Consider the following 15,781-nt stretch of genomic DNA (forward strand, 5'->3'; position numbering starts at 1 on the left):
AGTGAATCTCACATGTTAAACAATAGTCATATGCAGTATGTGATGACAGCCAACATATGCCCTAAGCTGAATATTTTGCTAATTGTCTGAAGTTCCACTTTGAAATGTAAAGAAACCCAAGAACAAAAATTTCATATATTGCAACTTAGCAGTCCTTAGATACGGAAAAAAGTCCTAAAATGTATTAACTCTTTGGCACCGACGTTATGCAAATATGCAACCTCTCGGCAGCTGGATCTTGACGCAGAGAGGCCGCATTTCACAGTTATCGGCACCTCACAGAAAGCACCCGATCAGCCAATCACGGTGATCACATGACCATAAACCTCGCCCCACTTTCTGCCATTAGAAACCTCTTAAAGGGCCAGGGTTAAACAAAATTCTGATTTCCAAAGTCAGAATTCTGAGTTTCAAAGCCAGAATTCTTTAATTCTTAGAATTCAGGTGTCTTTCATACAGGTAACAAGCTGAGATTAGAAGCAGTCTTTTAAATGGAGTGCTGCTAATCTCATTTTGTTACCTGTATAAAAGACACCTGTACACAGGAGCAATCAAACAATCAGATTCCAAACTCTCCACCATGGCAAAGACCAAAGAGCTGTCCAAGGATGTCAGGGACAAGATTGTAGACCTACACAAGGCTGGACTATCGCCAAGCATCTTGGTGAGAAGGTGACAACAGTTGGTGCAATCATTCGCAAATGGAAGAAACACAAAACAACTGTCAGTCTCCCTAGGTCTGGTGCACCATGCAAGATCTCACCTCGTGGAATGTCAATGATCATGAGAACTGTGAGGAATCATCCCAGAACTACACGTGACGATCTTATCAATGATCTCCAGGCAGCTGGGACTACAGTCACCAAGAAAACAATTGGTAACACACTACGCCGACAAGGATTGAAATCCTGCAGTGCCCGCAAAGTTCCTCTGCTCAAGAAAGCACATGTCCAGGCCCGTCTGAAGTTTGCCACTGAACATCTGAATGATGCAGAAGAGGACTGGTTGAAAGTGTTGTGGTCATATGAGACCAAAATCAAGCTCTTTGGCATCAACTCAACTCGCCGTGTTTGGAGGAGGAGGAATGCTGCCTATGACCCCAAGAACACCATCCCAACTGTCAAACATGGTGGTGGAAACATTCTGCTTTGGGGGTGTTTTTCTGCTAAGGAGACAGGACAACTGCACCGCACGGACGGGGCAATGTACTGTCAAATCTTGGGTGAGAACCTTCTTCCCTCAGCCAGGGCATTGAAAATGGGTTGTGGATGGGTGTTCCATCATGACAATGACCCAAAACACACAGCCAAGGCAACAAAGGAGTGGCTTAAGGTCCTGGAGTGGCCTAGCTAGTCTCCAGACCTTAATCCAATTGAAAATCTGTGGAGGGAGCTGAAAGTTCGAGTTGCCAAACTTCAGCCACCAAACCTTAATGACTTGGAGAGGATCTGCCAAGAGGAGTGGGCCAAAATACCTCCTGAGATGTGTGCAAACCTGGTGGTCAACTACAGAAAACGTCTGACCCCTGTGATTGCCAACAAAGGATTTGCCACCAAGTACTAAGTCATGTTTTGTGAAGGGGATCAAATACTTATTTCTCTCATGAACATGAAAATCAGTGCATCATTTGTTAGACATGCATTTCTTTTGAATTTTTTATTGCTATTCTGTCTCTCAGTGTTACAATACACCCACCATTCGGTTTTTAGGCTGATCATTTCTTTGTGAGTGGGCAAACATTCAAAATCAGCAGGGGATATAACACTTATTTCCTTCACTGTAGATGGTGATGCGGGGCAGCAGCACCCACACAGGAAGTCAACAGAGGGTTGTGTCACCTAAGTGCTGGCAGCTTACTATATATTTTATATATTTAATAGCGCAGGAGTAATACATATATACATATAATAAGTCAACAGAATGGTCTTGAGTGAGCATCCATATCCAACTCCCCTCCCAATGTCCAAAGTCAAATTGTATCCTATTCCAAAGAAAAAAAGAGAGACAATCCCAATGAAGGGGGAGATAAAGAATGGGGAAAGAGATGGTGAACCCAAAACACAAGCAGCAATAGGTCACGTATTTAATCAGGAGACAAGTAACGGATATGTTCATATGCAGATTCAACCATACAAGGTATATTCGATAGTTGCGTTCATAGATATAGTCTAAATATAACAATACATAAAAATCGATATAGAATTATACATTTCATTAGCGATTTGAAAAAATCCGGCACGCCCTTCCCAAACACCTACCTAACACTCCTACCAGTAAGGCAAGAGAAGGTGCATAGAAGGTCCAATGCCCAGCCTCAATATTTCGTGATATGAACCCCCTCCTTTAGGTGACCACACACCTACTGTAATAGAACAAAGAGAGCCATGCTCAAGAATCCATCAATATCTCCTCTGTCTATCTTGTCAGCCAATGTGTCTCATACCTCTAGATCACGCCATGTCATAATCTGCTTAAATGGCGTCATCCGCCGGAAACACATCATAAATCCCTTGCATCACTTCTGCCCTGATCAGACACAGGACGGAAGTAAAACACATCCACAATCGAAATTGTGCATCTTAGCATGCGCATACAAAACCTTACATCACTTCTGCCCTAATCAAACACAGGGTGGAAGTGCAGCACATCCATAATCAAAGCGTGCACAGCGCATGCGCGCCTACATTGGAATTCGCAGCCCAGCTTCACAAAATTATCTACGGCAAACAGCAGTAAAACAGAGCACTGTCAGGTAGCCACCACCTCGGCTCCACCACCTCAGGAGACCCTGGACTAAAATAGTCCATTCTCCCAGATATTATCCATAGCCAAGTATATAGTAATTATATACAGGGGCAGACTGACAACTCATGGGGCCCCCGGGAAATAGGGGATCATGGGGCCCCTGTGTCCTCTGCCCAAACTCAAAAAAGCCTATGAAAAAGGTACCAGGAGCATCTCATGGGGCCCCCTACTGACCCTGGGCCCTCGGGCAGTGCCCGAGTTTCCAAATGGTCAGTCCACCCCTGATTATATACATAGGAGGTTGTGCTGCACTTTATTTTGGGATTGGATCAACATGTGGGAACACATATCAGAGTCACAGCTGCAACAGACAGAAGCATATATTTGCATGTTTAACACTTTGTTTGCACAGTTGATGAGCCCGGAGGAGACACTCTTGTAAAGTAAGTAAAAGTGCTGCTTCTTGGTGTGCTAAGCAAAAACAAGCTCCACTACTCTTTTAGTTTTGTTCATATTTTGGGTATTCAGCCTAAAGGATACAGAGGTATGGGGCAATTTTCCGGGACCAGGCCTTCTACAAAATGCAGATGAACATTGGACTTAGGTTCCCATTCTGTTATTATATTAACCTTTGAGTCATTAAATTTATTTTCATCCATTAGATCAAACACACAATTTGCAAATAATTAATATAAAATAAGTTTCAAACAAGCATATGTGAATGTGTGAAAATCATTATCAGCTTTGGTATAACCTGCTATTCACATCAAGGTATTATGACACAAAGCCAATCTTCTAACAAAAGAATGGAAATCAAAGAATATGCTAACAAGTGAGAAACCTGCAGAAGGAACCTAATTTAGGAACATAAATGCTTATTAAGAAAACCAGTTTGTGTCCGTGATAATGTCACTGAGGAGAGTTTAATTACATTATTCATTTTTCTTCTTTCCTGGAGGCAATAACCTACTTATTGGTTATATAGTCAGGCTGAAAAAAAGACATGCTTAATAAAAACATTTAATACTACAGATTTTTCGATAATAAAGAAATAAAGAATATATAAATAATTTGTGCTATTTTTGTAATAACAAAATTACTATTATCTAGTGTCAGAACAAGGTCCTATTATACCCAAGGCAAGCATGTCAAAGTTCTCCCATTGCAATTTCATTTGGTGAAAAAAAAAAGATCAACTAACACATTCATTCACAGTTTATATACTGTAAAAGACTAAAAGAAAATACAAAACATTCCCCTGGGACTTTGAATGGCGAGAACCGTAATCAAGTTACAAAAGGTATAAAACAAAGTATTTATTAAAAGAGAATGATTTGTAATCAAGTTACAAAAAGTACAAAACAAAGTATTTATTACAAGAGATTAAAACATGGATCAAACAAGATTCAGTACAATAACTTGTAGTACAAGAATTCATGTGTAACATACAGAGAAAACATATGTGCATAGGACCTGATAGTCTGTGATGTATCAATTGGCTGATGAGTTGGTTGCTCAAAAGAAACTTGCACAGTGATGTTGATCCAGACAAATCCAACGCGTCTCAAAACTTTTGCTTCCTTCTTCAGGGACTAAATAAGTCAGGTCTATAACATGCCATCATCAAGTGAGTATGAACAACATAATGCATAGTCTCATTTAAAAATATATATTAAAAAACTGATTATTCACACACTTATAGAATGCACCACATAAGATGATACATAACCAGTAATGATGGAAAATTATACAAGGATGCTCTCCAAATGACTTTGAGCCTTAATAACAATTATTAGGGTTAGAGTAAGGGTTAAAAGCTTATTACTGGTGAACACAAACAGACAAGGGCGCACTCTCATCGTGCATTACCGTGGAGACCCACATATTTATTAAATGAAATAGAAATATACTCACAAACCAACGAGAATAAAAAAACAGAAAGAGTGGTTCGCAACAACAGCGGATGCAATGCTGTGCCCTTGGTGTGGATATACTGATGCGTTTCGGGAAACAAAATCCCTTCCTCAGCATATCCACACCAAGGGCACAGCATTGCATCCGCTGTTGTTGCGAACCACTCTTTCTGTTTTTTTATTCTCGTTGGTTTGTGAGTATATTTCTATTTCATTTATTAAATACGTGGGTCTCAACGGTAATGCACAATTAGAGTGCGCCCTTGTCTGTTTTTGTTCACCAGTATTCAGATTTCCCAGTCTTTGAAGGGCAGCACCTCTTCGTTTGGCATTTTCAATTCCCTGGTCTGCATGAAGATTTGGTTTCATTTGTTTGTCTATTGGATTAAAAGCTTATTAGTTGATACAATTGGGGAGATAAAATCAGTCGGTATTTTTTTTTGCCTTTTTGCTTCATTAGGGAGCTGTTCCTTCACTTCCTATCCTGTAGACTCAACAGGAAGTGGGAATATATCTTTCCCAATATGAGAGAAATTCAGCTATCAAAGGAACAAATGTCCCTATTTTAAGATTTTATATCTATTCCTGTTCTAGTGGTAACTCAAATTTTTGGATTTACCCTCACTTTCATTCCTTGTGACATTGGTAACTAGGACAGTGAACTTTCCTAACAGGGCCACGGACAGCTATGAAACCCTAACAGTGACTGCAACTCCCTCATGAGTTTCTCTTCAAAACTAAAAAAAAAAGTTTGCCTTTAGTTATACTAATATACAAATTATAGGGTTAATAAAAACGAATTAAGATTAACTCAATTTTTAATTACTAATTTTTGCATTCTTGGGTTAATAAAAAAGAATTAGTCCTAATTACACATTTAATTCTTTTTTTTATAAAGGCACTAGAATCATGTTTCTGGTGCAAAGCATTTTTTTTTATTCAGTGCTACAGAAATGAACACTAATTGAAAAATGTTATATATAGATTGTCTAGAAAAAAAAGATGATTTCCAAGATTGTGTACTATGACTCTGTTGTGGAGGCTGGTTAATTCCGAAGACTTCAACTTGACACATTGTGAGGATGTCCACATTATTCCAAATCATTTTTTGTTTTATTTCCTTTCTAATTCACTTTCTGCAATAAAAGAGACTGATCTGGTTTCTGCAGCTGATCTTCCCTCTGCCCTATTTGAATATTGTTGATCCCTTAATAAAATACGATGTCTTGTTTTTTTCATTTATGGATTTGCAAAACTAAGTTTTTACTTTGGGAAAAAATCATAACTTTTTGTCAAAATTAGCTATTTTGCTGAAATTCACTAGTCGATGGGGAAATTAGGATGGCTTTAAAAGACGTCATGGTGATGGGCAGTGGCATTGGAAAATCCTGAGGCGCTGGGGTCAGAGGAAGAACAAAGCCAACCTCTTGACCCCAAGAAATGCTCATAGTCTTCAAATCAGTCCCAAAATGCTTTAGAAGAAATCTGAGATGATGTGTAAACATCTGGAAGCTTTACCGGCGTACATTAGGTTTTCTTTAAATCTATACAATGATATTCTTCTAGGACTTTTATCATTTTCAAGGGTGATTTCTAGGCAAATTAAAACACTAATTAATAAAATTATTTATTCTTTAAAATAATTTAATGCATGTTTTATTGCAACCAACGTACATACCTGATTACGACTTAGCTTCTTGCAATCACCTTCACAATAGAACTCTGTAAGAGGGATGGGCACCACACAAAGCTAATCATGTATTCTGCATGCACAGATAGTATGTTGAAAAGAAATATGCTGCTGCAGAAGAGAATAAAGTCAGCAAAAGGTTAAAGTACAGTATAAGTAAAAAAAACCAACCCATTCAGTTTAAAATAGAAATGATAGGCCAAACATTAGTGTATACATAATAAAAAAAAGAAATGTTTGCCCTTTTTATAAGTGATTACATACCCTCTATTTTCATCTGCTTAAGGATCTCAGAGAGCTAGGGGAGGAGAATTATCAGCACATTGGTCTTCCCAGTGAATGGCTGTGCAGGAGAGGGAATTTGTGTCAGCATAAGTCTGATCACTGGAGGAGAGCAGGTTGAGTTCCAGCATAGCTAGAGAACTGATTAGGCGGTCGTCTCATGCCTAGTGTGGTTGGTTTTTAATAGGAAAGCAGAGGGACTGGCAGGAACACCAGTAATCTCACACAAAGGAAGCAATACAATGAGAACAGGATACTTTTTCATACAAGTACATGGTACAGCAGGCACATGTCAGGAATAGGAAATGTTGTGTTTACATATTCTTTATTTTATTTAACTACTATTTAAGTACTGCTGCTTCTAGTTGTAGGCTGCGAGGAGGAAGGTCACTGAGCTATAATTCTTACCTCTAGCAGAGAAAAGCGAGGTCATTAACAGGTTTCTGCTGTCTAGCAAGTCTTTGTAAATCTCAGGCCTGAATAGATACAAATAGGGATGATTCAAACTGCCCTGGGTTCAGTTCATCAGGGCTCGCCGAATTTTAAGTTCAGATGCCGAATCCCATTGGAATCAATGGGATCTGGATCTGTCAAATTAAAAATATTAATTTTCTGGACTAATAGGCAAGGTGGCGTAAAATAATAGCATGGGAATAGGCACTGCCCAGGGCAACATGTACCAATGAATAAAAAAAAAATTAAAAATGCCTTACGAACCTTAACTTACATGATTCATAGCATTTCGTACACCCGACGGTGAAAGACTATACCTTCTTTTCTCTGCCACATAACAAATACTCTAGAATCAACTTCCTTTTTATATCACAATCTGATCTTCATCGATTGACAATGGTGACCACTGAACCGATGGTTCTTTCGGACCATCACCCTGTCACAATGACCCTCACGCTTCCTCACAGGTAACGTGTACCAAAATCTGATGCCTGGATGCAGCCCTGCTCAGAGCTCCAGTTGACTTGCAGAAACTCTTAAGGAAGCTGAAGGAATATTTTTATCTCAATAAAACAGAGGATGTTGCACCCAGAGTACAATGGGAGTCACATAAAGCTGTGATTCGGGGAGAACTTGTGGCGTTGTTGACTGAACACCAACAACATATCAGAGACCGACATGGCACTCTGCATGCTACCACTATGGCTACTGCGGAAAAATGTTGGCTCTACTATGAGCTATTGTACAACATTGCCGGCTCTAATTCATCAGAGCTTTAATGTTTGATTTTTCACATAACCCCAGCTCCTGCCTAGTCCCTTGGCATTGGTAAGCACACGTTCGGGCAAAGCGTTAATGCACCTGCAAGGGTCAGTTACCTAGTTCACACCTGATGTAGCCCTAACAGTCCACTCCCGGGGTAGGCCCCCTAGGTGACCCTTACTTGGCGCTCAATGAGTTAATGAGGAACATGGAGAAAGAACCACTCACCTACCCTTCCAAGCTACATAAGGAAAGGCACAGGGATGATGGTGACATTGCTGACAAAATATGGCCATGCCCATAATTGTCCAATGTTATTACTCAAACATGGCTGTTGGCCGTATTTCGGCAGTGATGTCACTGCTATGCATGTCCCTTTGCTTAAGTGGAGGGAATTCCTGGTGATGTCAGTGATTCCTAGGAATGTGGCAGGTGCAAGTACTCTATCATATGAAGAAGCGGTAGAATTCCACTTTTACAATATATACTGTACATACTCTATTAAAAGAGGTATAGACTCCAGAGAGAGAGAGAGATATCATTTTACTACTGTACAAATCATTAGTAAAACCTCATCTGGAATTTGCAGTTCAGTTTTGGCAAACATTGGGGAACTGGAGAAAGTGCAAAGAAGGGCAACCAAACTGATAAGAGGCATGGAGGAGCTCAGCTATGAGGAAAGATTAAAGCAATTTATTCTTTCTTGAGAAGAGGAGATTAAGGGGGGGATATGATCTCCATGTATAATACATAAGGGGGGATATGATCTCCATGTATAATACATAAGGGGGGATATGATCACCATGTATAATACATAAGGGGGGATATGATCTCCATGTATAATACATAATTTGGGATATGATCACCATGTATAATAGATAAGGGGGGGATATGATCACCATGTATAATACATAAGGGGGGATATGATCTCCATGTATAATACATAAGGGGGGATATGATCTCCATGTATAATACATAAGGGGGATATGATCACCATGTATAATACATAAGGGGGATATGATCACCATGTATAATACATAAGGGGGGATATGATCACCATGTATAATACATAAGGGGGGATATGATCTCCATGTATAATACATAAGGGGGGATATGATCACCATGTATAATACATAAGGGGGATATGATCACCATGTGTAATACATAATGGGGGATATGATCTCCATGTATAATACATAAGGGGGGATATGATCTCCATGTATAATACATAAGGGGAGGATATGATCTCCATGTATAATACATAAGGGGGATATAATCTCCATGTATAATACATAAGGGGAGGATATGATCTCCATGTATAATACATAAGGGGGGGATATGATTTCCATGTATAATACATAAGGGGGGATATGATCGCCATGTATAATACATAAGGGGGGGATATGATCTCCATGTATAATACATAAGGGGGATATGATCTCCATGTATAATACATAAGGGGGGATATGATCTCCATGTATAAATACATAAGTTGGGATATGATCACCATGTATAATACATAAGGGGGATATGATCACCATGTATAATACATAAGGGGGGATATGATCACCATGTATAATACATAAAGGGGATATGATCTCCATGTATAATACATAAGGGGGGATATGATCTCCATGTATAATACATAAGGGGGGGATATGATCTCCATGTATAATACATAAGGGGGGATATGATCACCATGTATAATACATAAGGGGGGATATGATCTCCATGTATAATACATAAGGGGGGATATGATCTCCATGTATAATACATAAGGGGGGATATGATCTCCATGTATAATACATAGGGGGATATGATCTCCATGTATAATACATAAGGGGGGGATATGATCTCCATGTATAATACATAAGGGGGGATATGATCTCCATGTATAATACATAAGTTGGGATATGATCACCATGTATAATACATAAGGGGGGATATGATCTCCATGTATAATACATAGGGGGATATGATCTCCATGTATAATACATAAGGGGGGGATATGATCTCCATGTATAATACATAAGGGGGGATATGATCTCCATGTATAATACATAAGGGGGGATATGATCTCCATGTATAATACATAAGGGGGGATATGATCTCCATGTATAATACATAAGGGGGGATATGATCACCATGTATAATACATAAGGGGGGATATGATCTCCATGTATAATACATAAGGGGGGATATGATCACCATGTATAATACATAAGGGGGGATGTGATCTCCATGTATAATACATAAGGGGGGATATGATCTCCATGTATAATACGTAAGGGGGATATGATCACCATGTATAATACATAAGGGGGGATATGATCTCCATGTATAATACATAAGTTGGGATATAATCTCCATGTATAATACATAAGGGGGGATATGATCTCCATGTATAATACATAAGGGGGGATATGATCTCCATGTATAATACATAAGGGGGGGGGGATATGATCTCCATGTATAAAAACATCAGTGGTTCATACAGTGAACTCGGTGTGGAGCTATTCACCCTGAGGTCATCACAGAGGACAAGGGGGCGCTATTTACGTCTGGAGGAAAAGAAATGTAATCTCCAAATATGGAAAGGTTTCTTCACAATAAGGTCTGTGGAAATGTGGAAAAGACTCCCTCAAGAGTTGGTTCTGGCCAGCTCAGTGGATTGCTGTAGGAAAGTCCTGGATTCTTTCTTAGATAAGCAGAATATAACTGGATACTAACATTTATAGGTAAAGCTGATCCAGGGAATATCCAATTGCCTATCAAGGGATCAGGAAGGAATTTTTTCCCCAGCAGGAGCAAATTGGATCATGCTTTGCTGGTTTTTTTTGCCTTCCTCTGGATCAACTCTGCGTATCGGATTATAACTTTTTTTTATGGTTGCACTAGATAGACTTTTGTCTTTTTTCAGCCAGACTAACTATGTAACTATGTATGATTTTCCGCTCTCACTGAACAGGTGGTCAAAGAGCCAAAAGGTTGGAGCAAACTGTCAGCTTATCCGTAGATGCAAATACATAGCCTTTGAATGATAAAATAGCTTTCAAATACAGAATGTTTTTTTATCTCTGTATTTAGCTGTTTGTCTGAAGTTCAACATTGTCCTTTTCAAATTCTCCGTAGACATTTTCAGAAAAAGCTGAAACATACAATGCCTCAGGCTCTTTTGGAGTATTTTTGTTTCTAAATAGGTATTTATGTTATATATATATATTAGAGATGAGCGAAGAAATGAAAAATTCGATTCGACTGATTCGGCGAATTCGTGGACAATATTCGATTCGAGTCGAATAAATTCGCTGTGAATTTAACTTAAAAAAGGGTGTTTCTAGGCTTCAGAGAGACTTAATATTAGTGCAGAACACTGTACCTTTAATTTAAATGCCCTTGGAGTCTGCTGGGGAAGAGAAATAATACTGTCTGTCAGTATGACATGCAGATGAGTGCCGTCGATCTTAGAATCACTGCACACTTCACTCCTTTGGCCAGTCACGGGGCCAAAACCAGTGTTTGGAGCCACAGTGTGGCGGTGGAGGCAGCAGCAATGGGAGGCCATACAGCAACCTATGACAAAATGGAAACCAGCAGGAGCGTGAGGAGACCTGAAAGTGGCACATGGCAGAGTGGGAGCAATGGGAGGCGGTACAGGGACCCAGGTCACACTATGGGCCCAGCAGCAGCGTGACCAGGCGGTACGGGGGCCCATGGCCGATATGGGGCTTGGTGGCACCTATGGAAGGCCTGTAATCTGCCAGCAACCTATGACAAAATGGACAACCGCAGGAGTGTGAGGAGATTTCAAAGTGGCACATGGCAGAGTGGAAGCAATGGGAGGCCGTACAGGGACCCAGGTCACACTGTGGGACCAGCATCAGCGTGAACAGGCGGTACGGGGGCCCATGGCCGATTTGACCTCATTCATCCCATAGTCCTGCCGACTCACGAATAGCGTGGCCTCCTCAAAGGGCCTGAGCAAGCGCAGGTGTCACACATGAGCTGACAATGGCTGACATCTAAGTTACACAGGGAGTACCTTTATCCGCTTTTAACATCAGGAAATCTGTGATGGCCTTTAGCTGTTCGTAAAGGCGGTCTAACATATGTAGGGTTGAATTACACCTTGTTGCAACGTCACAGCATGAGGAGTCGGTACGGGGGCCCATGGCAGATTACATGTCTGGCAGCAGCTATGTGAGGCCCGTAATCTGCCTGCACCCTATGTCAAAAAATTTAACACACCAGCAGTGTGAAGAGACCTGAAAGTGGCACATGGCAGCAGAGTGTGGCGATGGAGACAGCAGCAATGGGAGGCCGTACAGGGACCCATGAGAGACTCTAGACTTGGCAGCAGCATGAGGAGGCGGTATATAGGGGCCCATGGCAGATTAGGGGCCTGGCAGCAGCTATGTGAGGCCCGTAATCTGCCTGCACCCTATGTCAAAAAATTTAACACACCAGCAGTGTGAAGAGACCTGAAAGTGGCACATGGCAGCAGAGTGTGGCGATGGAGACAGCAGCAATGGGAGGCCATACAGGGACCCATGACAGACTCTGGACTTGGCAGCAGCATGAGGAGGCGGTATATAGGGGCCCATGGCAGATTAGGGGCCTGGCAGCAGCTATGTGAGGCCCGTAATCTGCCTGCACCCTATGTCAAAAAATTTAACACACCAGCAGTGTGAAGAGACCTGAAAGTGGCACATGGCAGCAGAGTGTGGCGATGGAGACAGCAGCAATGGGAGGCCGTACAGGGACCCATGACAGACTCTAGACTTGGCAGCAGCATGAGGAGGCGGTATATAGGGGCCCATGGCAGATTAGGGGCCTGGCAGCAGCTATGTGAGGCCCGTAATCTGCCTGCACCCTATGTCAAAAAATTAAACACACCAGCAGTGTGAAGAGACCTGAAAGTGGCACATGGCAGCAGAGTGTGGCGATGGAGACAGCAGCAATGGGAGGCCATACAGGGACCCATGACAGACTCTGGACTTGGCAGCAGCATGAGGAGGCGGTATATAGGGGCCCATGGCAGATTAGGGGCCTGGCAGCAGCTATGTGAGGCCCGTAATCTGCCTGCACCCTATGTCAAAAAATTTAACACACCAGCAGTGTGAAGAGACCTGAAAGTGGCACATGGCAGCAGAGTGTGGCGATGGAGACAGCAGCAATGGGAGGCCGTACAGGGACCCATGAGAGACTCTAGACTTGGCAGCAGCATGAGGAGGCGGTATATAGGGGCCCATGGCAGATTAGGGGCCTGGCAGCAGCTATGTGAGGCCCGTAATCTGCCTGCACCCTATGTCAAAAAATTTAACACACCAGCAGTGTGAAGAGACCTGAAAGTGGCACATGGCAGCAGAGTGTGGCGATGGAGACAGCAGCAATGGGAGGCGGTACAGGGACCCATGAGAGACTCTAGACTTGGCAGCAGCATGAGGAGGCGGTATATAGGGGCCCATGGCAGATTAGGGGCCTGGCAGCAGCTATGTGAGGCCCGTAATCTGCCTGCACCCTATGTCAAAAAATTAAACACACCAGCAGTGTGAAGAGACCTGAAAGTGGCACATGGCAGCAGAGTGTGGCGATGGAGACAGCAGCAATGGGAGGCCTTACAGGGACCCATGACAGACTCTGGACTTGGCAGCAGCATGAGGAGGCGGTATATAGGGGCCCATGGCAGATTAGGGGCCTGGCAGCAGCTATGTGAGGCCCGTAATCTGCCTGCACCCTATGTCAAAAAATTTAACACACCAGCAGTGTGAAGAGACCTGAAAGTGGCACATGGCAGCAGAGTGTGGCGATGGAGACAGCAGCAATGGGAGGCCGTACAGGGACCCATGACAGACTCTGGACTTGGCAGCAGCATGAGGAGGCGGTATATAGGGGCCCATGGCAGATTAGGGGCCTGGCAGCAGCTATGTGAGGCCCGTAATCTGCCTGCACCCTATGTCAAAAAATTTAACACACCAGCAGTGTGAAGAGACCTGAAAGTGGCACATGGCAGCAGAGTGTGGCGATGGAGACAGCAGCAATGGGAGGCCGTACAGGGACCCATGACAGACTCTAGACTTGGCAGCAGCATGAGGAGGCGGTATATAGGGGCCCATGGCAGATTAGGGGCCTGGCAGCAGCTATGTGAGGCCCGTAATCTGCCTGCACCCTATGTCAAAAAATTTAACACACCAGCAGTGTGAAGAGACCTGAAAGTGGCACATGGCAGCAGAGTGTGGCGATGGAGACAGCAGCAATGGGAGGCCGTACAGGGACCCATGAGAGACTCTAGACTTGGCAGCAGCATGAGGAGGCGGTATATAGGGGCCCATGGCAGATTAGGGGCCTGGCAGCAGCTATGTGAGGCCCGTAATCTGCCTGCACCCTATGTCAAAAAATTAAACACACCAGCAGTGTGAAGAGACCTGAAAGTGGCACATGGCAGCAGAGTGTGGCGATGGAGACAGCAGCAATGGGAGGCCTTACAGGGACCCATGACAGACTCTGGACTTGGCAGCAGCATGAGGAGGCGGTATATAGGGGCCCATGGCAGATTAGGGGCCTGGCAGCAGCTATGTGAGGCCCGTAATCTGCCTGCACCCTATGTCAAAAAATTTAACACACCAGCAGTGTGAAGAGACCTGAAAGTGGCACATGGCAGCAGAGTGTGGCGATGGAGACAGCAGCAATGGGAGGCCGTACAGGGACCCATGACAGACTCTGGACTTGGCAGCAGCATGAGGAGGCGGTATATAGGGGCCCATGGCAGATTAGGGGCCTGGCAGCAGCTATGTGAGGCCCGTAATCTGCCTGCACCCTATGTCAAAAAATTAAACACACCAGCAGTGTGAAGAGACCTGAAAGTGGCACATGGCAGCAGAGTGTGGCGATGGAGACAGCAGCAATGGGAGGCCTTACAGGGACCCATGACAGACTCTGGACTTGGCAGCAGCATGAGGAGGCGGTATATAGGGGCCCATGGCAGATTAGGGGCCTGGCAGCAGCTATGTGAGGCCCGTAATCTGCCTGCACCCTATGTCAAAAAATTAAACACACCAGCAGTGTGAAGAGACCTGAAAGTGGCACATGGCAGCAGAGTGTGGCGATGGAGACAGCAGCAATGGGAGGCCTTACAGGGACCCATGACAGACTCTGGACTTGGCAGCAGCATGAGGAGGCGGTATATAGGGGCCCATGGCAGATTAGGGGCCTGGCAGCAGCTATGTGAGGCCCGTAATCTGCCTGCACCCTATGTCAAAAAATTTAACACACCAGCAGTGTGAAGAGACCTGAAAGTGGCACATGGCAGCAGAGTGTGGCGATGGAGACAGCAGCAATGGGAGGCCGTACAGGGACCCATGAGAGACTCTAGACTTGGCAGCAGCATGAGGAGGCGGTATATAGGGGCCCATGGCAGATTAGGGGCCTGGCAGCAGCTATGTGAGGCCCGTAATCTGCCTGCACCCTATGTCAAAAAATTAAACACACCAGCAGTGTGAAGAGACCTGAAAGTGGCACATGGCAGCAGAGTGTGGCGATGGAGACAGCAGCAATGGGAGGCCTTACAGGGACCCATGACAGACTCTGGACTTGGCAGCAGCATGAGGAGGCGGTATATAGGGGCCCATGGCAGATTAGGGGCCTGGCAGCAGCTATGTGAGGCCCGTAATCTGCCTGCACCCTATGTCAAAAAATTTAACACACCAGCAGTGTGAAGAGACCTGAAAGTGGCACATGGCAGCAGAGTGTGGCGATGGAGACAGCAGCAATGGGAGGCCGTACAGGGACCCATGACAGACTCTAGACTTGGCAGCAGCATGAGGAGGCGGTATATAGGGGCCCATGGCAGATTAGGGGCCTGGCAGCACCTATGTGAGGCCCGTAATCTGCCTGCACCCTATGTCAAAAAATTAAACACACCAGCAGTGTGAAGAGA

Source organism: Staurois parvus, unplaced genomic scaffold (genome assembly GCF_062004578.1).
Source record: "Staurois parvus isolate SC_StPar_1 unplaced genomic scaffold, SC_StPar_1.0 ptg000578l, whole genome shotgun sequence".
Taxonomy (NCBI): domain Eukaryota; kingdom Metazoa; phylum Chordata; class Amphibia; order Anura; family Ranidae; genus Staurois; species Staurois parvus.